This window comes from Pithys albifrons, chromosome 3 (assembly GCF_047495875.1).
Source record: "Pithys albifrons albifrons isolate INPA30051 chromosome 3, PitAlb_v1, whole genome shotgun sequence".
Taxonomy (NCBI): domain Eukaryota; kingdom Metazoa; phylum Chordata; class Aves; order Passeriformes; family Thamnophilidae; genus Pithys; species Pithys albifrons.
The window spans coordinates 51330532-51357880 of record NC_092460.1 but is presented as its reverse complement, the minus strand read 5'-3'; the positions used below and the strand labels follow the sequence as shown (position 1 = coordinate 51357880).

The 27349-nt window shown below is 47.8% G+C and overlaps 1 protein-coding gene across 6 annotated transcripts in view; it reads left to right on the top strand.

The window, feature by feature from the left end:
- TCF20 (transcription factor 20) overlaps positions 1 to 27349 on the top strand; it is a 132518-nt gene that overhangs the window by 37095 nt on the left and 68074 nt on the right. The window contains exon 1 of one of the 6 annotated variants that reach the window (XM_071551902.1): positions 12756 to 12797. The exons of 4 other annotated variants lie outside the window; for them this stretch is intronic. The gene's annotated coding sequence lies outside the window, so the exon portion shown is untranslated. Of the gene's footprint in view, positions 1 to 12755; positions 12798 to 18045; positions 18187 to 27349 lie in introns of those variants that run through there. One more of the 6 variants, XM_071551900.1, reaches the window with a different exon arrangement.

Here is a 27349-nt window from a genome sequence, read left to right as displayed (position 1 = left end):
TTGTTTAGGTCAAATAGCTTTATAGATTACCTTTATCTGATTTTTACTTTTGAGACATTATCCTTATGTTTCTAAACTTGGGGCAAAATGCTGCTTTCTTTTTTTTTTCCAAAGCATCTGACCACTCTAAATTATTACATTAAATAGTTTGGCGTAGGAAGACCTCTAAAATTTGTTCTTCGAGGTCTTACTAGTGTATGATAGCTCCCTCTGCTCCCTAAAAAAAAGCCCCTCAAACTCCTGTGTTAATGGCTTGGCACAGTCCTCTGCCAGTTTGGCCTGGTGGCTTTCAAATCGTCCTGTGTTCTAACATGTAAAGCATTTAAGAACATCAACAAAAAGTAGAAAGTTTCATGTCTGTGGATTTTTTTCTTCTTTTACTGTTTACAAAATAATGTGCCTGGTTCAAAACTGTGCCAAGTAACATCTCTGGTTTTGGTTGGTTGGTTCTGGGTGGTGATTGTCCTCTTTTCCCTGCTGCCAGGTCTGCATGTGAGGAAGGAATGGCGAGGAGAAGGGATGCATTAGGGATAGTTTGTGATGACTTGATGGGAAATAAGAGGACGATAGCCCATGCTGAGTTGAAATGGGGGGGCTGCTGAATGCTGCTGTTCCTATTGTTCTGCCAGACTTTGTGGTTCAGCTACAAAGCAGCTGGTTCTCAAAATTAATGTTTAAAACTTCCTGTTTTGAAAAATACCAGTTTAAACCATAATGAAGCACAATAAGAAACATTAAGGCTGATACTTTTGAAACTACCTGAAGGTAGATGAATCACTTGAAAATTCTCCCAAGTAAAAATATTTATGTTTTCTCTCAACTAACCAGTATGCTGAAGCTGAAGCATAACCTTGGGTCTCACATAAGCTTCTGCAGTGACTAATTAGGCAGTGGAAAAGCAGAGAAATCACCTCACCTCTGACTGCAGCACTAGTTCAGAAAGTTGTGGAAAATATGGGCAACCACTGCAATCCTACATTGTACGGAGGGGTGGAGATGGAGTGGCTGCCTTCCCTGGGGCTCTGGTTGATGTTGGGTTGACGAGCAGCACCCATAACTGCTCCCACTAAGATTAATGAGGAGAGACTTGTTCCTTCATGTGCAGTGGTCACCCGTACGAGCCAAGAGACTTGTTGAGGGTCCTGCTGCCATCCATCACCACGGGCACACCGTGGGGCCTGTACCTTGCAGCACATGGTGGGCTGTGGCATCCCAGGTGGGATGGACCAAAGGTGCTGCCAGATGTAGCAGCTCCCGTGTCAGGCTTTTATCTCCTCCTTTGCTGTCAGCTCGCCTCCTTCAGACCATGACAATGCTGTGAAATCTTCCAGGAGCCGCAGCATTTGTCTCTCCTGAAACTTGGGAGGGCAGGGGACAGCGGGGAAGAGGATTGTGGGTTTTTTAAAGTCTTGTTTAGACTTTTATTTGCGTGGGGTTTTTTTCCCACTGAAGAGCACATAGCCCACTATATCAGGATGGGTTTTGCCTACGAGAAATTCCTATGAAACGATCAGAGGATTTGAGGGTCTGTGAGATGCTTCTGTATTTTGAGTCCTAATCACTTAGGTGAAAAATAAGTAAATTATATATTGAACCGCTAACTGGTGCTGAGGCCTGGTGGTTTCCATGGCAACTGGGCTGGAAATAGCTGCCTGTGACGTCACCAGCACGGCACAGGTAGAGTTGAATCCCGCCACTGTTTCTCCCCGAGGAAGTGAGTGCGGCGGGCAGGAACACCTTGACACTGCAATTAACATATGCAAATATCCCAGGCACCCGGGGGGCACCTGTCCATCGCCAGGGTACATCGAGGTCACAGCGCGCACAGCAGAAATGTCTGAGCCCTTCTGCAGGTACTGAGGGAGTCCAGGTTCCCCCACCCCACACCTGCCCTCTCTGAGTTGGCTGCACTGGGGTGCAGAGCTGCAGAGTGAGGCATCCAGCCCCACATCTTGGCTGGGGGACTCAGGTCCTCTCCTCCAGTGCCTGGTGATGCCCCAGTTGCCCAAGCTGCTTCTCTAATCCATCTTACAGTTGCAGTATTGCATGTGAGAGGGGAGAGACTTCTGAACAGCTTGGACACCATTTCTTCTTTCTGGAGATGGATAAAAGACCTGGTAGGTTTGGGTTTGGTCTTTTTTTCTTCTTTCCTTATAATTTGGTTGATGTACATTTTGGTTTTGTTGTTTTCTGGAGGATTTGGTTTTATTTTCCCTTTCTTTTTTATCTTTGAGACACCAGAAATGTAAACTCTGATCTTTCCTGGCATTGCTGAAGGACAAGTGGGAGGTGTAAATGAATCTTTGAATGTGAATGTTTAAAACATTAATTGAAGGGTTGAGTGTGGTGAATCTTCAACAAAGGCCTTCTCTACTTAAAATATTAATTACTTGTTGAAGAAAATACATGTTAAGCAAAACAAACAACCAGCCTGGTTCAGCATGGTTATTTGATGATCTCGAGCTGAGAGTGGAGGATCTGCCTGAATTCTCTTGCACTGTACTGCAGGTACATGAGTGTCACACTCCTCTGTAACAGGAACTGACCCACTGGAGCCTGGGTAGACACAGACAGGGTGGATATGAAGAGTAAGTAGCTGTTCAGCTGTGGAATTGAATATCCTTTAACCAGCAACAACAAAAAACCCCCATCCCACTGATCTGATTACTTGGCTCTGTGTGTGACCAAAACATAGTAGATGTGGTACTTTCTGCCCTGTGTTTTCTGGTGTTTGCGTTTAATTTAGTTTGAGCTGTCCCAAGTGACTGCATTTCCAATGTTTTCCTGAGAAGATGAGACCATATGTCTCCCTGTTAAGGTGATTTGTCCTCTTTTCCCCTTGCAGCAACAGGCCTGTGTGCTTCTTCTCTTGGTTTCCGCGGGATCTGAGCATAGTCAGGTAGTGTTGAATGATCCCCTTTTTAGTTTGTGGCTCTCAGAAGTTTGTAGACAGTTCAGTTCCCAGCTCATTGGCCACTGCTTAGCAAGCTCTCATATTTAGTCCTTGTGTTTGTAAATTATTTCTGGTTCTTGGTAATGCACTTGTTGCTCTTCTGCAACCTTCTATTTTGTCATGAGTTTTTTTGAGCAGGTTTGGCCCAGAATTAAATACCAGCTTTCTAGTATGGTTGCAGTCAATATAATTTGAGGCTAAATACTGCAAGCACATGCAGCAAGTGCAGCTATTTGCCTCCCCTGGTGCCCAGCTCTGTTATCCTCTCAGGGAGACTGCCCACCGGTGCATCCCAATCTCCTGTGCCTGTGCCATCGCAATGGCTCTGGGGAGCAACCGCTGGCCTTCCAGGTGTGATGGCTGCTTCTCTCAGGAGGGGTCTCACACTGTCTCCTGCCTTTGGTCAAAATGGATGCACTCTGGGTGATGTTTTACATTTTGATGTAAATGCTAATCTGTCATAATAGCGTAGAAAACATTCAGTGTTTATAACTTGGGTGATGGACAGGCAGTTTCCTGGGTGCTGTGGCTCGCGGAGTGTTGTTTGCAGATAGCGACAGCACGGACTGCCTGCTGAGTCTCACAGGCCAGTAGTGACCCATGGACCACAGTTTGGGTGATGCTGTGCTAGGGCCTTATCTATACTAGGAAAAGGAAGACAAATAATACATAGTTTATCATCTCATTGTAAAGCTAAATGACATTGTGGAACCGTTTGGGGTTTTTTTAATGTCACGAGCTGATACTTGCAAATGCTGCAGCTGTTTCTGCCGACAGAGGTGAAATAACTGTCCTGATTTCATCAGTGTAGAAGCAGATATGTGCCTGGAACTACAGAAGACTCCTACCTATATCATGTAATTCCTTTTGGAAGTCTCTTCAAGTAATAGTAGCTCCTTTCTCCTTCTTTGGGTGGACTGCTTTAAACCATTCAATACTATTGTGGCTTCCAAGGGGTTTTTCCTTTCAACTTGGTTTGTAGGCAGTGCCCCAAGAAATAAATAGATATGAATATGAAAAAATACAAAGGTCTGCAAAAGCTTGTTGACAAAAGGGAAACCTTGTAATGCATTTCCTTGATGCTGTCCCTAGTAAGCTGTGCTATCACTAGAGGAGTTTGAGATGGTCAGTGACTCGTTAGAGGCAACATCAGAATTTAGAACTGAACACCTACTGCTCAAGGCTTTTGAGCAGTCATGAAAACCTGATCTATGCTTAGACACCTTAGTGTTAGCTGAGCACTTAGATGTTTTCCTTACTTAGAAATGGAGTAGTCATGTATGGCATAATGCTTAAAGGACTACAATCAGCATTTCTGTCTTAAGGGACATACTGCCATTAACACTTGCTGCATTTCTTGGGTTTCTAACACCTCCTGCCTTTTATGCATCTGTCTTTCCAAAGGTGAAAACTTTGGGTCAAAATTAGGCACAGTTTTGTCATACAGCCCTCTTGGTAGGGTGAGAAGGAATGGCAGTGCTCAATGTTCCCATCAGAGTCGTTGGTAAATGCATCTGTCAGGAAGGATTTGGTGATGGGTGTTAAGATAATGAGCCACAGGGAGGTGAACTATGACTTTTCACTCCTTGTCACCTCTACTTTTCTCACAATTCACAAGGTCTTCAGAAAAAGGAAAAACTGTTACTACTGCTGACTGCTCAACTCTTGCCGCGTTCTTGATCTCTGCAGATGCTGTGTATAATACCTGTGCAGTGGTATTGCTTGGGAAGGGTGAAAGCTGAGAAGACTGGGCTTTATTGGCTTCCACACTGAGGCTTGCTGAGGTCTTGGCGGCTGCAGCCTCCAAAATTAGATGGTTTGTGTTTGGAGTTAGGATATCATCAGAGGCCTACTGGGGAGAACCAGTTCAGGGCTCAGGGAATGAGAGGGACAGAGGTTGGGTGGGGCGTGATCTTCAGGAACTGAGTCTGGTGGCTGGAAGGAGTTGGACCCCATTTAAAATGGCTGCTACCGCATTCGAGGGGCCATTTTAAGTGCCTGTTATCCTATTCTCGCTTAAGGCTGTAATTTGAATGAATGTGAAGCCAACAAAAATGTTAAGATTCCAGTACAAATCTGTTCTGATTTGGGGATTCATCCGAGTCCCAACAATGCGTAAAGTACTGCAGAATGAGAGGTGATACATTGTGGAAATGTAGGATATGAATTTTATATTTATTACTGACTTGGCAGGATGCTTTTCACATCACCATTCTGGTACAATTTTGATTAGATTTTTATGCTGAGCATCGGAGAAACACTGCTCGTGTGTATGTAATTCTCTTTCCCTTTTGTGCGTCTCTCCTCTGATAAGGAGAACTCTGCTGATGAGACAGGGTTGTCAGTCATTGCACTGTAACGATACAGTTCAGACAATGCCAGTAAAAACTTCCTCTGCCGGTGTGCAGGGTGTGTGTTGACATGGAGCAGTGTCACTGGCAGTGGGAGAACAGGTGAGTTTCTGTGCCTTACCCAGCTGACCACTGCAAGAGTTCCGAAGGGCGATGGTAGTTTCCATCGTGTTGCCGCATGTGGGGGAACCTGTTTAATGGTCCTCAGTGCATGTGTTGCTCTCGTTTGTCACAAATTGTTGTCTTGTAATGGATTTTTACTCCCAGCATGTGCTGGCTCTGAACTAGCACTGAAAGCAGATAAAATGCATTTGCAGATGGAGTGCTGTCTGTTCCCTTACAGGTACTCATTTTCTTTAAATGGGAAAGCATCAGGAAAATACCCTTCTCTATAGACTACCTTACAGCGACAGAGTTCTGGGGCAGTGGTAAATCTGATGTGTATATTTATATTTAGTTATTTATGCAATGCTTGTCTTTTGTATAGAGCTTTTTACAAGCATTGCTGCATGTATTTTACCTTGCTTTGTGTCAAAACTAGTAGCATCCCCATTTTATAGGTTCATAAAGGACTGTGTTGTGTGGTTTGAGATGGTGCAGAAAGTCTGCATTAAAACTGGGAACTGAACCCAGACTTCTGGAATTCTCAGTTCAGTCAGTGTCCAATACCCAGGAAGAATGAGGGAGAAGGCAGGATGCTTTCTGTGTTTATTTAAAGATACATCTACATATTTTTGTGTTGAATCGGCTTCTGGAGATAAGCAGCTTTGATGTGGCATTTTTCATTAGAATAATTGTCTTGAGAAGGAGCTTAAAATGATAAAAATGTAGTTTCTTTGCATCTTCACCACAAAGAGCATTGCAGTTGTACTTCAGGAATGCACTTGGCTTGTGGCATTTGGTGGAACCAAAAGATTTCACTCAGTGTGATACTGGCAGAGCAAAATGTATGAACAGGTGATTGCCAGCAAGTTGATTTACTACAATGAGATTATAAGTTGTCGTCTGGACTATAGTAGTTTGACTCTGTGATCCTTCTTCATTGCAGTAAGTAGTAAAATGTTGTGTAAACCATCAGGAGGTTGCTTGGTTCAGTGTTGGCTGTGACTTGGCTGGCAAATGAAAACTTGTTAGTCATGGTAACTCAATTGCTTATTTCTGTTTTTGCAGCTCTTGAACTGATTTCGATGGGTAGCCATTGTCAATGGAAGGCACGTTAAAGGAAGAGCCTGGGAGTTACCTGGTTGTTATCACTGTGCTCACTGGTAGCCTGCACAGAAGCAGATTTGCTTGCAGATCTGATGGTGAAAAATGGGAAAAGATTTTTTGAGGTCTTAAGTTGCTGGCCTACTGAAGTAATTGTTGCCCTCTTTGGAGCTGTGTATTCCTGTATTCATAATTTTGGCAACAGATGGACAAAGCTTAAGGTGGTGTTATATGGGTTAGTATATGTATGGATGGCCAGACTTCATGAATGCAGATTTGGGCAGGGCTCTCCCCATGTGGGTGTGCCCTTCCAGCCTGCACAGTGGATTTTTAGGTGAGGCACAGCGTGCACAGAACTGGCCCCACCGTTTCAGTCCTGAGGTCCATCTGCCATGGCCGAGCGAGCTTGGACAGTGACAGTGAAGTCCTCGGGACTGTCACAGCACCCAGTACTAACGGGGGCTGACCCTGCTGAGCATCCGAGATGTGACGGGATGGGATGGCAGGGAGGGATTGAACTGCCAGGGGACGGTCCCCACTGAGACTGGAACTCAGGACCTTGGTATTCAGAGTCCAGAGTGCTCTGCTTTAGACCCCGGGACCGCCCCATATGGGTTAGGAGTTTAGTCCCTAACCTCTCACAGCTGGAAGACTGACTCTTTGCAGAAAAGGTGGAAAGCCCTTCCCTTGCTGAAAGCCAAGCTGCCCTTCTGGGCAGCCCCACATTAGCCCATACCTTCCACGTTCCCCATCAGTGATGTGTGAAGTCAGGTGGCTCCAGCTTACACAAAATGAACCTGTGGTCTGTGCCCAGCCCCTAGGCTGCAGATCTCCTCCTACCTGAGGTCTGAAACCTTAAAATAGCCCATGCTTAGGGCACGCCTCTCCAGGAGGAAACCTTGCCTTCAGTGTAAAACCACTGTGCACTTACACTTGCTGATGCAGGGAAGTTGGCATGCAGTTAGCTGGGGTGTGAGTTTATGGCTCCCCAGCTGTTCTTCACCATTTTGTGTTGGCATTTTTCACATGCAGGTAAGACCCGAGCTGCTTGCTCCAGCAGTGCCGAGTGGCTACAGCACGAGCTGGTGTGCACTGCCTGGTGTGCTGTCTGCTCAGAGCCCAGCCTATTGATCCTTTCCCACGGTGAACAAGCCCTTGGATAATGTTTGGATTTTACAGGAGGTCATCCAGGATCAGGGCAGCAGCGAGGTGATGGGGTGGGACTGAGGAGCTGTGAGACCAGTGGGACTGCACACGCTGCTGCAGACACAGGTGGAACGTGTTGGTCTTCAGCGTGCCCGAGTCAAGGCAGGAGCATCGGTGATGCAGGTGGAGAGTGCCTGTGTGGGATGGGGCAGCGTCCTGGCGAGCCCCCAGCTCCCACTGGCTGCAGGTCGTGCCGATGAGACCCTCCCTGTCTCTCCCCTGCTTTTGCCCCACGCTGGCTTTGGCAGAGCTCACCGTCGGGCCGACAGTGCTGCCGGAGCGAGGAGGGCACCAAGTGGTTCCCGCGGTGGGGCACGGGCTGGCGCCTGAGCAGCCTCCCCTCTGCCCCGCTGGCTCTCACCGGCCCTCCTGGCTGCCTGCCGCTTCTCTGCGGCTGCCAGCCCCTGCCCCTGGCTGCCAGCCCCTGCCCCTGCCCGGCACCCGTGCCATGCCCGACTGGCAGGAGACTGCAGAGCAGCAGCTCCCTCGAGCCCCGGTCCGCCCCAGCACAGCAGGGCCTCCCCCGTCTCCCGCGCCTTTAAGCTTGTGCTAGTCTCCTGGACACCTTCCCGGTGAGTTTTCCAGAGAATGACTACAGATGAAATGCAATTAGACACAGATGGACGAGGGGTGGGGGAGGGGTGGGAGATGAGCCGAGTCTGAAAATGGGGGGAGGGGAGCGATTAATTGCGAGGCCGTGAGGCAGGACCGGCATGTGCGAGAGGGATGTGTGCGAGGATCAGAGGTCCCCGCTGGGAAAAGCTCGCTGGGCTGGGGCCGCGAACCCGAGGAGGTCTCTGTGCTCTCGACTGCTGCTGCCGCCGCTGTTGTGGTTGTTGGAGAGCCAGAGGGAAGCAGCAGGCGTGTCTCAGGGATGATTAATCATGTATGGCAGCAGCGAGGAAGGAGAACGCGGTGCGCGCAGGAGCCCAGCACCTCCCCTGCCCCTGCGCGGCTTTGGCTCCCTGACAGCAACCTCTTCTGGTCCGAAATCCAACCCCGGAGCACGGCACTCACAGCCGGACCACCGTGTTTCGCCTGAGCCAGGAGGCGGCTCCTTACCCACCTTCTCCGCCGGGAGCTTTGAGAGTTAAGGAACTTAAATCTTCTAGGTCTGGAGAAGAACGAAAAAAATGTGAAAGCAGGGAGTTGAGCTAGTCCAGGTGGAAGGAGAGGCAGACCTGACTGAAGGTTTAATTTGTGAGGAGCATGGTAAAAAATAAAAGTGTTTGGCAACAGCAGGCTGCAAGTGCATCCCAGTTGGGGAGGTTAGCGCAGGGCACAGAGCAATCTGGATTCTTGCAGGGGCTTTTTGCTTCAGGACTTGTCAACCTCCTCTCCCTCCACACCTTGGCACTACCTGCAAATCTGTTTTCTCTTTTGGGAAAGGAATTTGGTTTTAAGTATCCAGGATTTGACTTTTATTGCTGTAAAGAAAGCTTAAGAAATAGAAACCTGCTTGTGTGTGTGTGTGTGTTTTTTTGAGGTTACAGGGTTAAGCCAGGACCCCTGGCAGGCCTGCAACTTTTAGCCAGGCCTTCCAGTCTAATGGTCCTTACCCACTGTGGTCTGCCTGTACATCTTCACACTGCAGTTTTTTCAGCAAGTTTCTGAAAGTGTCCCCTTTTCTCTGCACCCTCATCAAAGCTAAAGCAGTATTCTTCCCACTGCCTTACAGTGGATGATGTCAAAGTGTTCATACTTTTTCCCTTTAACCTCAAAGACTCCCTTTCACGGTCTGTAACAGTTCTTATTGGGAGGTTTGCACTGAAGGAAGGTGTTTGATGGTATTTCTCTGCCTGTTATTTTCCTCTTCCCAAGATTTGCTTGGACACCCTTAACTACAGTCTTCTGTCACTGAGGTGGCATCTCTGGGCTAATTTTTGTAGGGTTGCTTGGATGCACTTCTTTTCCATTTGTCCCTGCAAGATTGCTAGAGTGTTATTTAATGCTTATAAACAGCTCCACATTTTCCATGTGCCACTTCCTCATGCAACGCCGAGCTGTGGCCAGAATTTGGAATGTACTAATGTCTTTATTTTCCTCCTTTTTGGTTTCTTAATTGTTCTAAATGCAGCTAAGTAGTATTTCACAAAGCTAAATATCATCACAAAATAAGAGAGGAGTAGGGCATACAAACTGTTCAGAGGCAGGATGGGAATGGGTCTGTCCAGACAGAGTTAAGTTTGTTATGAAACGTGTGCTGCAGAGCTATGGAAAGCTAGGGTACTGCTGATAAGGTTGGAGGTACCTTTGCAGGGTTGTTTTGGGATCTGTGGATTAAAAAGCAATGTAGTTTTTCAAGCAGAATTGAAACACATTGGTGGCATCAGCAGTTGACAAAACCAAGAGCTGGAATAAATACCTAATGCTCCTCCCTGTGAGACCTCTGCTCACAGCCAGTAGTCATGGAAAACAGGACAAAACAGATGTGGATACCCAAGCGAGTGAATAGTGCTGCTTTATTTGTTGCTGTTGTGAAGTGAGGTGTTTTCCTCTCCTCACCAATCTGGGCTTCCTCTGTGGTGTTGGTGGCCTGGCATGGTGGTGGGAGAAGGGTGCTGGAAGCGGCTGGCACGTTGCACCTGCACCAGCCCAGCAGGTCTAATTTTGGGATCTGAGCACTGTAACAAGGTTTTTCACTTAGGATGTGTGGAGGGATGTCTGCCTTGCCTGAAGGGACCATCTACCTGTTTTGAACGGATGGACCAAGAACAGGTGGGCAGGAGGGTGTCCAAGCACTGGAGGCCAGTACAACACAGATGTTCCCATTCAGAGCTCTTTCTGAAATGGCTTTCTCTGAGGGCAGGCAGCAGAGCATGGGGCATCCTGTGGTCTGTTGCCCCTTCTGCGTCCACCCGAGGGGAGCAGGGCTAAGGCTTGCCTCACAGTGTGTGTGATTTAAGGGAAAGAAGGAAAACCAGGGACGAAAGGATGTAATTTGCTCACTCAGCCAGCGGATGAGCAGCAAGAGGAGTGTGTTGCTAATTAATGTGAACTATTGATTGCATTTGGACAGGAGGTGATGCTGTAATGGGGAGTAGTGTCCACCTTTGTGCTACTGGACCATCCAGGGGGTTATTGAGTCCTTTTCCAGTTCAGGGATCATTTTGGTGAGCCTTCCAGATTTGTGTTGCCCTCCAGCACCAGTGCTGGTGGCAGTGGTGGGGACCTTGGCTCCCTGAGGACTGCAGTTTGTGAGAGTGGGGGTGGGCAGGACTCCCCCATCTCAGCTGGCACCTTGGGAGCCACCTGGTCCTCTCCTCTGCCTGGGGATGCTTTCTGACTGTGTAAGGGGAGCTTTCGGAGGAGCCAGGGGCTGGCTGCCAGGCTGCCTTTAATTCCCCCAGCTGGCAAACAGGAGGCCTGTGTCGGTTGCCGGGGCAATGGCGGGAAGCTGTGTTAGTTTAATGAAGCATTGGGAAGGCTGCTGTTTATTTCAGGGGAGTGGGGGCTATCTCGTCTGCCAGGATGCTCCCCCGGGGTGGAGTGACGGCTGCAAAGGGCTCCCAGGCCAAGGCCGCCATGCAGTGCCCCTTGACTGCCACCCTCAGTCCTTCCCAGGGTGCAGGGGTCAGCAAGTCAGCCCATCCCTCAGCACAGCATGTCCACCTGCTCCCCTTCCACCCAAGCCCAGCATTTTCAGTGCCGTGCTGTCGTGCTGTCCTCTTCCCAAAGGGCCTGCCCTTTCCCAGAGCAGACCCCCTTGCCCCACTTGTGTGTTGAGGACCCAGTCCTTGCCCTCACAGGGTGTCTCCCTCCCTGGTGCCGGGATGGATGCCCCTTCCCCTTCATGGCCTGCCTGGGGTACGGTGCTTACCTGACTGGGGTGTTGAACTTACCCTCTTTATTTAAGCAAATGAAGACTTGAAGCATCAATGTCTCCATAGTAAAGGTGACCTACAAAGGAGGGAGGAGAAGAATGAAGGGGGAGAAGGGGGGAAGCGCCTTGCGTTATGCCCCTTTTCCAGTGTTTCCTGATTTAAAAGGGCCCTAATGCAGGGCTTGGGCTTTCTTATCCTTCTTTGCTTCTTTTCTTCCCAGCGTGTTATTTGGAATACAAAAGGATTTCTGGTCTTGTTTAACCTCTAGGGGGGAGGGGGATTCAGTGCACAACTTGAGCACTAATAGGCTTATGACTATTCAGATAAAACTTCATTAACTGATTATTTAAAAAAATAAGCCTTATTCAGACCTGTTAAAAAACAAGAGAGTGTAAATGGGTGTGAACAAACAAATAGTAGGTGGAGAGGTTGTCTGAAAGTTCAGTAAGCCGTGTCCATTTAATAAAAGGCTAAGAAAAATCTCAAGCCACAGACCAATGAATTTTCGCTACAAAAAAAGGCAGAATGAGACTATTGTCTTGCAAAGAAAAAGGAAGGGCTATTTCATATGTGAAAAGATAGATGTATTTGGTAAAGCTATACAAACAGAAATGCACCTGATTTTTTTTTTTACTCTCTCCCCTCCCCCCATTTTTCTCTGTTTTTCATTTAAAATGCTTTGTAAACAAATGCTGTCCTGGATGATGCTTCCTCAGCTGGTGTAGCAGAGCCTCCCCTTGCCCTGCAGGAGCAGCTTTCCACACCAGCCCTTGCAGGACTGAACCCCCCTCCCCGAGTACAGCGGCACATGATGCGTGCCCGTGCCCGCGCCCGCGGCCAGGGCGGCAGCATCCGTGGGGGTTTGCAGGTTGCCTGTGCCAGCCCCGCCATGTGGATGGAGCATAAGGAGCCAGTCTCTCCGTGTGAAGCCCACATCAGCCCAAACTCTCCGACGCCCTGTTGCTAACCTCCCTCTCTGGCCCGTTTCTTGCTGTATGCTCAAGTCTCGTGCCCTGTGGACAGCTGGTAATTAAAAAACCTTGGAGGGGGTTATTATTGAGTTAACAGTAGTTATTTGTCAGGCTGCTGGAGGGGGGGGGGAAGAGTGATCTATCCCCAGGGAAAGCTGCACTGACGAGGGGTGGGGGGGAGCAGGAGGGAGGAGGAAGTGGGGGCGAGATTGGCAGGTGACTGCCAGCTCCGAGGAGATGACAGCGGCAGCAGCTCCGCCAGTCCCACTTGAACACTGCACTGCAGGTACTGGGTTAATGGGTGGGAAGTGGCAAAGAATATCAGGGTGGGTGGCTGGAGGAGAGGGTGTTGGTGTGGGGGAGTTGATTTCTGCTGAATGCCAAGATAGAGATGACACTCTCTGTGTACATGTAATCATTAGACTTTTCATTCCCAAGAATATTTTCCTTCATAGAATTTTTTAAAATGCAGAGAAAGCTTGCCCCAAACCTGACAGTATTCTACCTACAATCACTTCCCCCTTGCCATCAGCACCATGTTCTACAAAAATGGTCTGAAATGCTGTACTATTTTTGACCATTTCATTTGGATTATTTGTAGCAAAATTTTAATTCTTAAGGTGCTAGGAATAGGTTCATCAGTCCCACATCATCTCCATGTAGCAAGGCCTTTTTACTGAACGTGAGACTGCATTACAATTTAAACCTCACAATTTTCTTGTTTGATGACACTGACTATCCAACTAGAAAATTCATGTATCCTCCTCTTGCAGGACTGGCAGGTTAGACCTGGGCTGAAGTCCTGATTGACATCTGCAGGCAGCATTCTTGCTCATGCTCTCTCTCTCTCCCCCTCTCTCTCTCTTCCTCCCTCCCTTCCTCCCTCCTTCCCCTGTGCTCATGCTGTCTCTTTTTCCCTCTCTTTTCCCTTTTGGAGGGCGAAACATCTGTTTGTGAAGGGCTGGGGACACATGCTGCATAGGGAGATAAAAGCAAAGAGTGCTCATCCCATGTAAGAGTTCACAGATCTGTAACTCAGGGGGCTGGCGACAGGGTTTGACAGGGTTGAAATCCTTCTGCCTTTCTCCGTTCTTATATGCTTGAGTTTGAAAAACAAAAACAACTGGGGTTATCTCAGATGTGCAATAGTGAGGATTTAGGTGTCAGCTTTGCTATCAGCTTCATTCTTTGTGCACAAAGAGAGAAAGAGGATCACAGCTTTGTGCCTAAGCTACACAGAGTGATGCCAATGCCTTGGTTTATCAGAGTGAAGGAAACCCATGCTTCTCCCTTCCCACTACAGCAGAGTTAAGCCCTAAGGGCCTTACACAGGCAGTGTCCCTTCCCTCCCTGCAGAAGGAGCCAAGTTTAAGGAATTGGCTCAGAGTTCAAGGCACACATATGATTGTACACCTGCATGATATAGATAGCAAAGAGAGGAAGCTTCAAAAAGGTTCTGGTGCTTTTCCCTCGAAGCACCAACAGTGCCCTGTAAAGTCTTTAGCCATAAAACAGTGCCCTTTCTCTTTGACCTGCACTATTTGTGGAAAGGGCCACCACCTGTGCTTGTGCCCCTGTGGTGTCACAGGTTTTAGTGCAGAGACTAGGTAAGGTGTTCTGAGCTATGAAAATAGCTGATGGGCTGGTCTGTGCATCCAATTTAACTTGTGACTCAGGTATTGTACTTGTGTGCTTCTCAGAAACGCCTGCAACAAAAGGGGCAAAACTCCCTTTGATTTTCCTGCACTGACATAGGCACGCTGATTTACATTAGACAGAGACTGCTTGACAAAGAAAATCATGCCTACGATAGCTTCTTGTCAAGCAAGCAATCCTACTAAATGGAAGCATGACCAGTGCCATCCATTTTGAGGTCTCTTCTACATGGTAGTTTCCAGAGTCCTGGTGTGGCCAGTTTCAGGGAACGATGTTTTAAACTGGGAACTACCTGCAGTCTTTGCTGAACAGCACTGGGAGCTTTGGGCATTTAGGAGCTTTGAAAATTATATCATAGCCATCTTAAATGTACTTTTCAAGCATGCATTGGTTTTTAAGCTTAGCAGCTGGACTTTTGGCCATATATATAGATCACACACACAGTGAACTGCTTACCAGAAATGGCAGTTACTTGAATACAAAGAAAAAATTTATGTTTCTTTCCTGCCTTCGTCCTCTGCTTTTCTGTTTTCCATGTAATGAGGGTCTTGGGGATGCCTTGAGCTGGACCATGAACTCCATGATGTGTCAGTTCTGCTGGGGGTAGAAGGGGCTTACTGTGTAAAGTGCTACCTGCTCTTTGGATGCTTGCACTACAACCTGCTATATTTTCACCGTTACTGGCGTTGTCAGCAAGAGTTTAGATGCATCAGCCTTGCTTGGGGGTAGAAAGGGCTGGGGGAAGACACCAGCAGAAGACACAAATGAAAGCCCTAGCTCAGAGTTCACAATGAACAGGACTGAGATTTTGAGCAAGTCTCAGGGTGGTGGGAGTGGGTAACACAAAGCCAGCACTGGGAGCTCAGTTTAATTTCAACCATCTTGTGCGTGTGTAGTTGGCTGTCTTTGTTTAAAGAACTTGGCCTTCAGGTAGATTTTATTTGGATGGCTTGCTTATCCAAAGAACGTTAATGACTTTCCTTGAGGAGTCCCAGCCAGTACCTTTGCACCCCAGTTCTCCTCTAGCCCTGTTTTCTCTTTTCCATAATCTCCCAGTGCCCAGCAGCAAGCCTTTAGGGTACATGCGCAAGCGAAAGGAGCTTGAGTTGGGGAATTAATATTCCTGGAACATAACACCAGCAGCATGCACACGCTGAGGAGAATATTAGAGCTATTAGCGGTGGGAGTTTGGAGTGCATGCAATATCTAGATGGAGAATTCAGTGTGATTAATCTGCCTCTAAGCAGCAGCCTCCGGGCTCTGGGAATTCTGTGGCACGTTTGAATCAGAACTTTTTTTAATTACCTTTCCGCATCAACAAAACAATTGCAGTTGTGTGAAAATAAGCCCATTCAGTCCCTGCCCTGTGTCTGTTCTATTTTTTTTCCCTTTTTGGATGAGGCATGCTACTGGAGCCCTGAGTATTCACAGTCCCAGCAGCTCTGACAGCACTTCGCACAAATGTAGAGGGACTTAACCTGGGAGACTTGGCCAGCCTCCAAGTCAGGTAATTGTGTCGTGGGCCAAGTTGGAGCAAGCCCATGCTAGTCAGTGTGCATGTGTTAGATTCCTTCCTCTTCCCCACTTCTTTATTCTGCTTCCCAACAAATGCCCATGCCTTCCTCTCTCCCCCATTCCCCTCCTCACCTTGCTTGGCGCCTTGGCAGCCATGTTGCCTCCCCACCACAGGGAGGTTGAGAGAGATTCCCCAAGAGAGAAGAAGTGGGATAAACAGGACACAATCACACAATCAGCAGGGTGGAAAAAACAGATAAGAAAGATGAAAGGCGTCAGTACAAAAATGGTAGTAAAGTTGTGGTCAAACAAAGAGCAAGACTTGCTGAAGGATATGAGATTGGATGGGGTCCTCGCTGTTTGCAATTCATACCTTTTCCCTCCCTCTCACAAGCAGAGACAGGAGAGTTTATTCCTTCCATTGCAGCCTGGTTTATTGCTCTACTGGCACAGAAAAGCCATAAAACAACAGGGGAAATTTTCCTTGCTGCTGTGGCTCTGCCAAGGCTGGATGATGCCCCAAGGCACTGGGATTCAGAGTTGATGTGGGAACTGAGGCTTTTGGCCATGGAGGAGCTCCCACCTGGAAGAGCATCGTCTGGCCACCTGGATATTACACTGGAAGCACACAGAGCCTGCAGGGGTACACAAGTTTCCAACAGGTGTCTTGAGCTTCCAGTGCTGCTGACAGCCCTCTTGGGTGCTCTAAGGCACTCAAGGGGTGCTCCCACCATCCAGCAGCAACAACCTGGGAACGTATTTGCCAGCTGGTTCATGGCAGGGATCTGGATCGCTTCCTCCTCACTTCTCGCTCGCTCCATGTACAGATTTCCCTCCTGCCGCACTGGCAGGTTGTGGGAAGGGCAGGCTACGATGGCAGTGCTGTTTTCTCCTCCCTTCCAGGTCAGCATGGCGATGGGAATTGCTTTGCAGGTCTCAGTGAGGGCAAGGAGAGAGGTTGGAGTGTACACGCTGTGAAGATCACAAACTTTCTCCCTTTTGGCTCTGCAGTTCCAATAACTTCATAAATATAATGTTGTCTGCAATTAGCGCTGTTTAAATTTTTTTTTATTATTTCACTTGGCTGTGGCTGTGCCCTTGGCTTTTCCCCCTGAATTCCTGGCCTTCAGGTATGATTAGTGCAGTGTGTTTGAGCTATCTTGCTTCAAAAGATGAAAAAAAAATCTATTTTAAACACAAATAACAGATTTTTATTTTTTTGGGCTTATTTACTGAGATGTTTGACGTGTTGGTAAATTTTGAGAAACTGATGTTAAAAAATTCATCAGTTGAATAAACAAAAAAAACCCCAAAATCTTACAACTTTGCAGGTCATATTAAGCCAATAGCAACTTAATGAGCCTTTTTTCCTTTTAGGCTTTATTTCAGAAATGACCACAGAAGTCTTAATATCATCAGCTTTTGCTCCCAGAGCAACATCCGAGGATTGCCTTGTACTGGGAGCACATCAAAGCCTCCTGGCCTTTCTTTCATCTACCCCAGCCTGTCTTCCCTTCCCCAGGGCACCTAATACCTAAAAATGCACTAGGGAATTGAAACCCTCGCTCTTTAACCCTATTGCTTTGGTTAGGCCTCACACAGTTACCTTAATTCTGACCCTTAATACTCCTTTTCTTTGCATTGTAATTTCATGGTGGTTTGGGGTTCTCAGGTAGGGAAGTCCCCCCAAGTGCACAGTGGTTGGCATTACCTCTGCTTGGCCCGTGGTTCCCAGACCTGTGCTGGGGGGCTCTGGTCACCCTGTGCAGTCCCGTGTGCGCAGTGGCTCCAGCGCTGCCTTCCCGATGTGTCTGTGCCACGACCTGCAGCATCCGCCTGCTTCAGGCCTTAACCTGCAGTGCCCCTCCACCAGCCCCCCCAGAGCCTCTCCCGTGGCCACTGACACCCTTCATTTTCAGCCCACCACCTCTTGGGGGTCCAGAGGGGTGACAGCAGGTGGCCAAGGGGCAAGGGCTGTGGCAGCCTGTGCTGTGCTGGAGGATGGTGCCTGGGCTGGTGCTTGCTGTCTGTCCTGCCCAGGCCACTTTGAAAAGGTATTTCCATCGTAGTCACAAAGTTTATTAGGGGAAAAAAACCCCAAACAACCATAAAAAAGCCAAAATAAAAAAGAGAGTATATTTTATTAAAAAAAAGAAAAGCCATTTTCTTGGCCAGCCATTTCCTGAGTTCCCTTTGTTACTACTGCAGATATGTGTTTGAATAAGAGCCTTTTCCCCTCCCCTCTCCTATTCCTCCCTGTTCTATCCTGCAGTGAAGTCACAATCCGGCGTTTGTGGGTTCTGTGTGATGTCAGAGACTCGGTCTTGTGACTTCACCGGCGGGCTCAAGCAGAAGGTGCAGACGGGGCTGAGAGAAGAGAAAAAAAGCCCCCTCCTCTTCCCTCCACCCCCCTCCACCCTCTCGGTTTATAAAACCAGTAGCTGAGATAAATCGGAAGGGGGTGGGGAGAAGCAGCAGGGAAAGCTGAGAAAGATGCCAGAAAGGTACAGTAAATGGGCTTTATCTCTCTCTCCCTCTCCCTGAAAGTTGAGAGTGGAAAATTGCCCTGCAGAGGCCAGCTCTGGCCGACCACGCGCGGCGGCGGCGGCCGTGTGTGTGTGTGCGGCGCCGTGTGCGTGTCACCTCCTCGCGTGTCACCGCCCGCCCGCGCCGCCGCCGCGGGGCCCACGCGGGTGCGGGAACGGGGGCGCGGGGGCGGCCGGACCCGGCGGGGCGGACGCGGGGCCGCTGCCCTGGCCCTTCGCAAAGGCCCCAGCTGTGGGTGCTCGCTGCGGTCTGGCTCCTGCTCCGACACCGACATAAACGGGTTATGGGGTTTATGCATATGTGTGTGTGTTTGGGGTGGCCTCCCCCTCCTCCCTCCTCCTGTAGCGCTCGTCGATTTTTTTTAAAATTTTTATGTTGTTTTGGATGTGTGTTTGGTTTTTTTCTCGCTCTGCAGGTTCGGAGTAGCACGGGGGTGGATGGGGAGGGGCCTGCCATTCCACCGTGATATGTGGGTACATCAGGAGGGAGAAGGGCAAGGCCTCAGGGTCACATTCTCAAGGGCTGTGAGATGTGATTTCTTCTTTAATATCTTCCTTTTTTGAGGGTTTTGGTGGCTGTTTTTTTTTTTAAACTGGCAACTGCACAATAACAATGTGGGTGCACCAGCAAAGAGCAACCTCAAAAAAAAAAAAGGGGGAAAAAAAGGAAAAAAAAGGGGAGGAGGGAAAGGGGGGGAGGGGGTTTGAGCTTGCCCCTCCCTTCTTCAGCAATATTTTTTCCTGTGTCCAGTTTACCGTTCACTTGAGATTTTGGACAAAGACTGGGGCAGTAGGTGGGCTGCTTTGAGTTTTGTGATATAATATGACTGGAGCAAGAGAGTAAAGCGTAGACAATTAAGGATCGGCGCGAGGGCTTTGCTCATTCAGTGTGTTGAGGAAGCCGTCATTTTGTGTTACTGTGTGTGTCTGGAGGAGGAATGATAGTGGAGAGTGACAGTGGAAGGATGCCTAACGTTGTGGTGTATTTGTACTTGCTAAATGCCTGCTCCAGGAAAGGGCTTCAAAAGAAAGGAATGAGGGAAAGGGGGTCCGTCTGAATTTGCCCTGCGGTGAAGCCACTTCGGGCTGGACTCTGGCTGGTGGGAACGTGATGTTTTGCTGCCTCCGTGAAAGGGGAGGGCTGAGGAAGAAAAAGTGCACGCAGGTGTCAGGCAGGCTTCTTGCTGCCACCTCTCTGCCTACGCACCTCACCCCGGTGGCCGGGGGCTTCTCTGCTGCTGCGGTTCGCGAAGCTCCTGGGAAAAGCACCGCATCCCGCCTGTCTGCAGCACCGCGCTCCAACCCGCTCCCGGGTCACTTGCGTCCCGCTGCCGCACTTCGCTCCTAACCATCCAGAGCACATCCTGCTTTTGTCGTTATTTATTTCTTTATTTCAACTACTGGACCCTGGCTGTCCTCTGCCAACACGTTTCAAGGCTGATGAATAGCACCCCCTGCAGTTATAGAGCCGATCTTTTGTAGTACAGATGTATAATTAATTGTGCAGTACTTTTGCAGTCTGAAGAGGCAAGCGGATTCTTGGAAGACACCCACGTACTGCCGCCTGCTTCTCAGACACCCAACTCCACGACCCCCGGGGAAGGGACCTGTTGGCCACAGCTTAAGAGCTTCTGTCCTACCTTAGTGATGTGAAAGAGGATTCAGATCCAGGTCTTTGGTGTAAAAGCCAAAAACGCTTCAAACAATCCCAAATCCAAAGCACTGCTGCACCGCAGAACTCCTCTCCCTCTGCTTCAATATGAAAGAACTTTTAGGGTTATTTGCATCTCTGTTCCATCCCAATGGTGATGCTTAGGGATTTTTTCCTTCTTTCTTCTCTCAAAGGACAAGTAAGTTTGTAAAGCACTTTGAAGATAAAAATCGTTGTCTGCGCTGAGTACTGTCTGTTGGCTTGTCTGGGAAATGATGCCTGGAATCACCCTGCTTTCCCCTTGGAGGATTAAATCAAAAGAACCATTGAAATGTCCTTCTTTGGACCTCTGGCCCCAGAGAGCGCAGAAGTTGGGGTGATCAAGTGGAACCAGAAGGACACTTTTTGTGAATCTGTGAGGTGGGAGGTGAGGAGCGAAATGCACCCTGCGAAACTAAGGGCAGAGGACACCGGGGATGTGATTTAGCTAAGATTAGATACGGAAGAGATTTTAAGCCTCATTATTTTGTCTGGGTATGGCAGGATTGTCCCCTGTGGGGCTTTTCTCAGTTCTTTATCTACACCTGCTTTTAAATGACTCCTGAAAGAGCAGAAAACAGTGGAGAATACCCTTCCCTTTGATTTCTCTTCAGATGGGGACATCCGTCGCCCAGGACTGTAACCATAGGTGCTCAGGCAGGGGGGGAGGCGTGCATCACTTCAGCCCCATGCTGGGATATGAAAGGATTAACTCCCTTTCCTAAGCAAAGTGGAAGGTCCCCAGGTGTCTTCTCTCAGGCTCAGAGATTGCAGTGGGAGAAGGAGGCAGGATCCAGCTGGGTAAGAGACCTCATCAAGAGGATAAAAGCATTTAGGGTAAAGGACAGTCTGTCTCCCCGAGTAGGGGAAGTAATCAGTGAGGATGTGCAAGGGTCTCTCAAAAAGCCCTAGGTAGGCAATGCGTATATCAGAGAAGAATTTCCAGGCAGTGGTGAAGGGGAACAAGCTGAAAGCGTTAATTAGTTCCCCTCTCTCCCCACCCCTCGTTTCTATTAAGATTTTCCCTTTTTTCTAACCACTGCTGCTTGTTCCTTTCCTTCCTTTCCTTCCTTTCCTATCTCTCTATCTCTCTTTCAGGACAACTGGCCTCATGAGCTGGTAAACAGAGACAGGGAGCTGAATAGCCCCCCTGTGTTCCGGGAAGAAATAGTGACTTACAGAGCCACCTGGATCCTCACAAGTCAATGAGACCAGATGGGATCCATCTCAGGGTGATGAGTGTGCTGGCAGAAGAGCTTGCTAAGCCACTCTCCATTATCTACCAACAGTCCTGGCTCTCTGGGGAAGTCCCAGACACTTGGAAGCTGGTCAATGTCACCCCAATCCACAAAAAGTGCTGCAAGGCTGACCCTGGCAACTACAGACCTGTCAGTCTGACCTTGGTGCCTGGCAGGGTTATGGAGCAGATCATCCTGAGTGCAATCACACAGCACCTTCAGGATGGACAAGGGATCAGACCCAGCCAGCAGGGGTTTAGGAGGGGCAGGTCCTGTCTGACCAACCTGATCTCTTTTTATGATCAGGTGACCCACCTGGTGGATGAGGGGAAGGCTGTGGATGTGTCTATCTGGACCTCAGCAAGGCCTTTGACACTGCTGGAAAAGCTGGTAGCCCATGGCTTGGACAAGTATACCCTCTCCTGGATTTGGAGCTGGCTGGAGGGTCGGGCCCAGAGAGTGCTGGTGAATGGAGCTGCATCCAGCTGGCGGCCGGTCACCAGTGGTGTTCCCCAGGGGTCTGTGTTGGGTCCAGTCCTGTTTAACATCTTTATTGATGATTTAGATGAGGGGATTGAGTCCATCATCAGCAAATTTGCTGATGACAATGTTAGGAGGGAGTGTTGACCTGCTGGAAGGCAGGAGGGCTCTGCAGAGGGACCTGGATAGCCTGGAGAGAGGGGCTGATTCCAATGGGATGAAGTTCAATAAGGCCAAGTGCCGGGTCCTGCACTTTGGCCACAACAACCCCCTGCAGTGCTACAGTCTGGGTACAGAGTGGCTGGAGAGCAGCCAGGCAGAAAGGGACCTGGGGGTACTGACTGACAGGAAGCTCAACATGAGCCAACAGTGTGCGCAGGTGGCCAAGAAGGCCAGTGGGATCCTGTCCTGTATCAAAAATAGCGTGGCCAGCAGGACCAGGGCAGTGATCCTTCCCCTGTACTCTGCGTTGGTGAGGCCACACCTTGAGTACTGTGTTCAGTTCTGGGCCCCTCAGTTCAGAAAGGATATTGAGGTGCTGGAGTGAGTCCAGAGAAGAGCAACAAGGCTGGTGAAGGGACTGGAAAACAAGCCCTATGGGGAGAGGCTGAGGGAGCTGGGATTGTTTAGCCTGAAAAAGAGGAGGCTCAGAGGTGACCTCATCACTGTCTAGAACTACTTGAAAGGAGGTTGTAGCCAGGTGGGGGTTGGTCTCTTCTCTCAGGCAACCTGCGGTAGGACAAGAAGGCATGGGCTCAAGCTCTGCCAGGGGAGGTTTAGGTTGGATATTACAAAGAAATTCTTTCCAGAGAGAGTTATCAGGCATTGGAATGGCCTGCCTAGGGAGGTGGTGGATTCACCATCCCTGGAGGTTTTTTAGATGAGGCTGGATGTGGCACTGAGTGTCATGGTCTAGTAATCACAGTGTTGTTGGATCAAGGGTTAGACTTGATCTTGGAGGTCTCTTCCAACCCAGTTGATTCTATGATTCTTTCTTTAAATTTCTGTCTGAATGAAAAGGACTGCTAAGGAAACCCCCTACTTATCACCTAAGGCCAGCTGCTGACTTAGTGTTTCTCGAGATGAGATAAATGCTAGCTGAGTATAAATAGGGTGACTGCCCTTTTTCATCACTATTAGGCATAAGTTGACACCTTGATCTTCAGGCTGTGGAATGAATCACACTGTAAGAGTTGCTAGTTTCTAAGAAGAATAGTCATCCCTTCTCTCACACCATGCTCCCTGCTGTGGAGAGGCTTGGCCCTGATGGGGGCATCCCTGAGCTCTGGTCAAGTACCCCAGGGAATGTGAAATTTCACTCCTGGTGAGGTGCTTTCTCTCCACCAACATAACCCGTGTTTCTTCAGTAGACCTGGGTTCAGCCAGAGTTAGCAGGTGTTGGTCTGAAGGACTGCTGCCTCCCTCCACCCAGTGCTGCTGCTCCTCACTGAGAGTATTTGTGTTGGGATAGCTTGTTTTCTTCTTTGGGGGATTGGGCTGTTTCTAAAAATGGATAAAACAAGTAGAGACAGGTTGAGTTGGTAGGTTGACAGGAACTGTCCTTGCTGAGGTGCCTTTTTTTGCTTCTGTGCTCACTGATGATGTCCTAAGAAGTGCTGACCTTACTTTCAGAGCCCTGATGGAACTGACAGTATTTTGTTTAGGTCTAATTACTCAGAGCACATTTACAGAAGAGTTAAATGGGGGGCCCTCAGCCCTAATCACTTCTGAGGACAAACACGAGTGCCAGCAGGATTCCCAGCTGCAGAAGACAGTCTCTTCAAGAGGAATGCTGAACGCCCTGATAAGTAAGCAGAGGTTGTGTTATTTTGAACCTGAACTTAAGTAGGTATCTGGAAGAGTCCTTTGAATAATGAAACAGAAACAAGTTACTTAAGAATTTACTGCATGTCTTGGACTCTCTAAAAGATATGTCTGTCCAGCTTTTATAAAGGTAAATGCTGATTTTCTCAACCCAGAACAGTTCTATTACCTAATAGCTTTTAAAGCATTTTCATCACTTGGGTTAGGTGACATGAATGAAAAGATGGTACTTTCTCCCACCCCCAAACACGTCAGTAGTGCTCATAAATAGCTGAATATGTTGTGTTTAAAGTTGTAAGTTCTGTACCTTCTCCTGTGCCCTGACTTGGATTTGAGCATGACTTTAAAGCAGGGCACTAAAATAAGACATTAACATCTTTTGAAATGTAGAATTGGGGGGGGGGGGGTTGGCGCATTGAATATATTTTAATGACTCTCAAGATACAAAGTAATTCAAGTTGTGTTTGAAGTAGGGGTTTTTCTCATGTTTTGTTAGCAATAGGCGATACATAAGTAAACAGTGGTGGAACTTTAAAAATGTTTTTTAATAAACCAATCTCTTAGATGAATCAGGACCAGAGCAAAAAACCCCAGAAGTTGGTTTCACTGACAAGAAGTTAATGAGATTTTATGCAACATCCGTCTTTAGTGGACCCTTAGGTTACTGCTATGCAATATAAATACAGCCTTTATACCAGATGAACATAGAAGACTTCCTTGGTTTTGGTCCACTCTGATGCCTCCTGCTTGTGCCTCTTGCTGCTGCAAGCTCTTCTTATGTGTTTTTCTTATGTGCCTGAATTACAAAGCGTGGTAGCACCAAGGTGGCTGGAAGAACTGATGCTGTTCCTTCAGGGACCTTTTTTTCTCTCCTGTTGTCACAGCTGAGATTCAAACCAGCTATTGCATGCATCAGGGAGGAAGCCAACAGGGAGCAAAGTAAGAATCAAAATCTTAGTTGCCTCTCAAAATTTGGAACTGTATGTCATGGGGATTTAGGCTTGTTAAGTCTGGAAATTCCCACTTCCCCGTGGGCAGAAAGAAAACACCCTAGCAAATGAAAACTCTGTAAAAGGCCACCAGAAGTCAAAGAAAAAAATCCCTTTCTGTAAAACATGTTCAGGCAAGGCAGAATTGGTTTTATGTAAGGCCATTTAAAAAGATGAGTTCTAATATTTGAATTTCTACTTTTATTTAGATACGGTTAGCAATTCAGATAATGAAGATTTATTGATGGTCTTTTCTGCCTTGTTGGAGACAGTCTTGCTGGGGAATCATATTTGTATGGCTTTCTGGTTTTATTTCCACCTTCATTACTTTGGGCATCTGCACGGAAATGCAATCGGCTTTTCCTCAAAAGTTCAGCTTCTGTTGTTTCTTGCTTTTTCTGCTGGACTCAGATTCTTTTGTCTACAGCATCACAAGCACTTTCACAGCAACTGATTCTATTCTGCCAGAAGCAGCTTTTTGGCAGGAGGTAAAAGGAAGAAGCAGAGCAGATCTTAAGGTACAAAGATCTTATTTTCATGAATCAGCTCTTTGTAATGTGAAGATGAGAGGACAGAAGTGCTGCAGTATTGAAAGACAGAGCAGGATTGTCTCTCATACAGGTGTGCTAATTTTTCTCCTGCTGTGATTCATGCTACCTACCTCCAGCTGCTTTATCATTTTCCCTTATTTGAGATGCTCCAAAGTCTTTCAATCCAGTTGTTGCCCTGTTGCAGAAATGGGGCTGTAGGACTTGACACTGTTGCTTATGGAGAGGTTTCCAGTATCTGGAGGAGAGCCGCTTTCAAGTGATACACCCAAGACATGACAGTCAGTATGCTGAGAATCTGTGCTTGTCCAAAATTCTTTCCAGCAAGCACACAGATCCTTTGGCAGTCTTAAGGAGAAAAGTTCAATATTGGTGAATTAATGAGAGCCCTCCCTGTCTTTGCTGCAGTTCTTTGGGAGGCATCTGGTACTGTGCCTCCCTTGTGTAGGGTCAGATGTAACACGTTTTATGTGAAGTCAATGTAAAAGAAATAGGAGGACGGTATGGGAAATCCTGGGGCTCGGTAGGAAGAGGTAGGGAATGTTAATGAATGCAGCCATGCTGATGTCTTTCTTGGAGAAAGTGAAGCAGGCGAGCTGCTCTTGCTTTACACTTGCTTAAAGATGAAGTTGTCCCACCGTGAATATAAGTTTCAGTCCCCGGTTGTGTGACCTGTAGGTGCCTGATCCTGCTGTCATGTTTTGTATTTTCTGTCTTCAATGCCCATTCCCATAGCATCTAAGGGCCTCTAGATGAAAGCTGTGAAAGTGCAGTGGTGAGCCTGTGCATGACATGAAATTGTGTAACAGGGGAAGGGATTAGGGTAAGGGTAATACTTTGAGGGGACAGGTGCTGTGTCTGTGAAATCTGTGTGCCTGACTCTGCGGACACTTCACCTTCCTGGTGCTGCTGGTTCAGTGCTTTTCATCAGCAGTGAAACCTTTGGTAAAGAAGGAGAAATCTGTGAGAGAACCCCACCAGGTGCATTCAGAAATCGTCTTTCTTCTAACGCTGGGGTGCTCACAGCCTTTCCCACATATGTTACCTGCAAATCTGTTCTCTATCCCCGATGCTGCATCTCTTGCTGCACTACCCACTTCCAGGCAGAGGGAGCTCACAGGGTGTGCAGGTGAGAGGTCGTGAGGTCAGGAATGGTGCCATCCTTCCATTCCCCCTCAACGCTGCTAATATGTGCTTCTGGAGAGCCACACGAGCTGAGTAATTACTGAATTATGGCTAGATCAGAAGTGGTGACCTCAAAGACAGAGAGAGACTCTCCATCTCCATTTGTCAGTCCTCTCAGAGTCAGGAGGACCTTTTTTCTCTGGGATTTGTGAGAGTGGGGAAGGGGATGTGCAGGTTAAGCCTTACTTATATTGAGGCACGACAGAGAAAAACATTTGCTTAAGCCATTGCAGAATTCCTGTGCAGTAGGAGCATCAGCACTGCTTGCATGTGTGCAGTGACAGCAGCACTGGTCGGGGCAATGCCACTAACCCTGAGGGCTACTCAAGGGGCTTTGTTTTGCCCAGAACCTCCGACCCCTCGTAGAGGAGGGTGCCAAGTCTTGAAATCATTTTCCTGTCTGTCTCTGCCTTGTTTGTTTGTGCCTCTGTCCTCAAAAGCATTTTGATTAGGAGGTGGCAAGAAGGGTTTCTGGGAGGAAATTGGCAAGATTTGGAAGATTTCTGTTATGGTGGTACCAGAGTGACTCTGGGCAATTATGGCTGAGCTGATTTTCTTGCATTAGAAGGAGAGACATCAATCTTCCTTTTGGCTGTGGTGTAGTGAATCAGCTGAATTCATAGCACTTACTCTCTGATGATGGAATCTATTTGCTGGAAGCTTACATGCAAACCTGTTTAGTTTGTAGCATTGCTTGTAAAGTTGATCCTTTAAGCATGTTTGGAGGTTTTGGGGTTTTTTGGTAAGTAATTATTTTTGGCCTTACATCCCTGGGTTTTTTTCTTCTTTTCAGAACTGAAGACTGATTTCCTTATAAGTTGCTTTAAGAGCTTATAGATGCTACTGATGACTGTACTCTGAAGCAGAAAAGCTTGCATGGGTGTTACATTCCCACCCTGATAGTGTGTTTGCAGGATTGGAGCCTTGGTAGCATGATGGGGTCACTTTCTTAATTTGTCCTAATAATGTTTTATTAATAGCATTTTTTTGGTGTAACTGATGGTGGTCAAGCAAGTAGTTGGCACTGAGTGGCCAAGTCAGGAGGTTGAATTTCTTCTGTAAAGAAAATGAAATGTTCAGTGGCAAAGAAAAACTTGGTGATGTGAACAAGGTGTACTAATGACAGTGGTTTTTCATATGGAGTCTGCAGACAGCCAAAAATTAGTT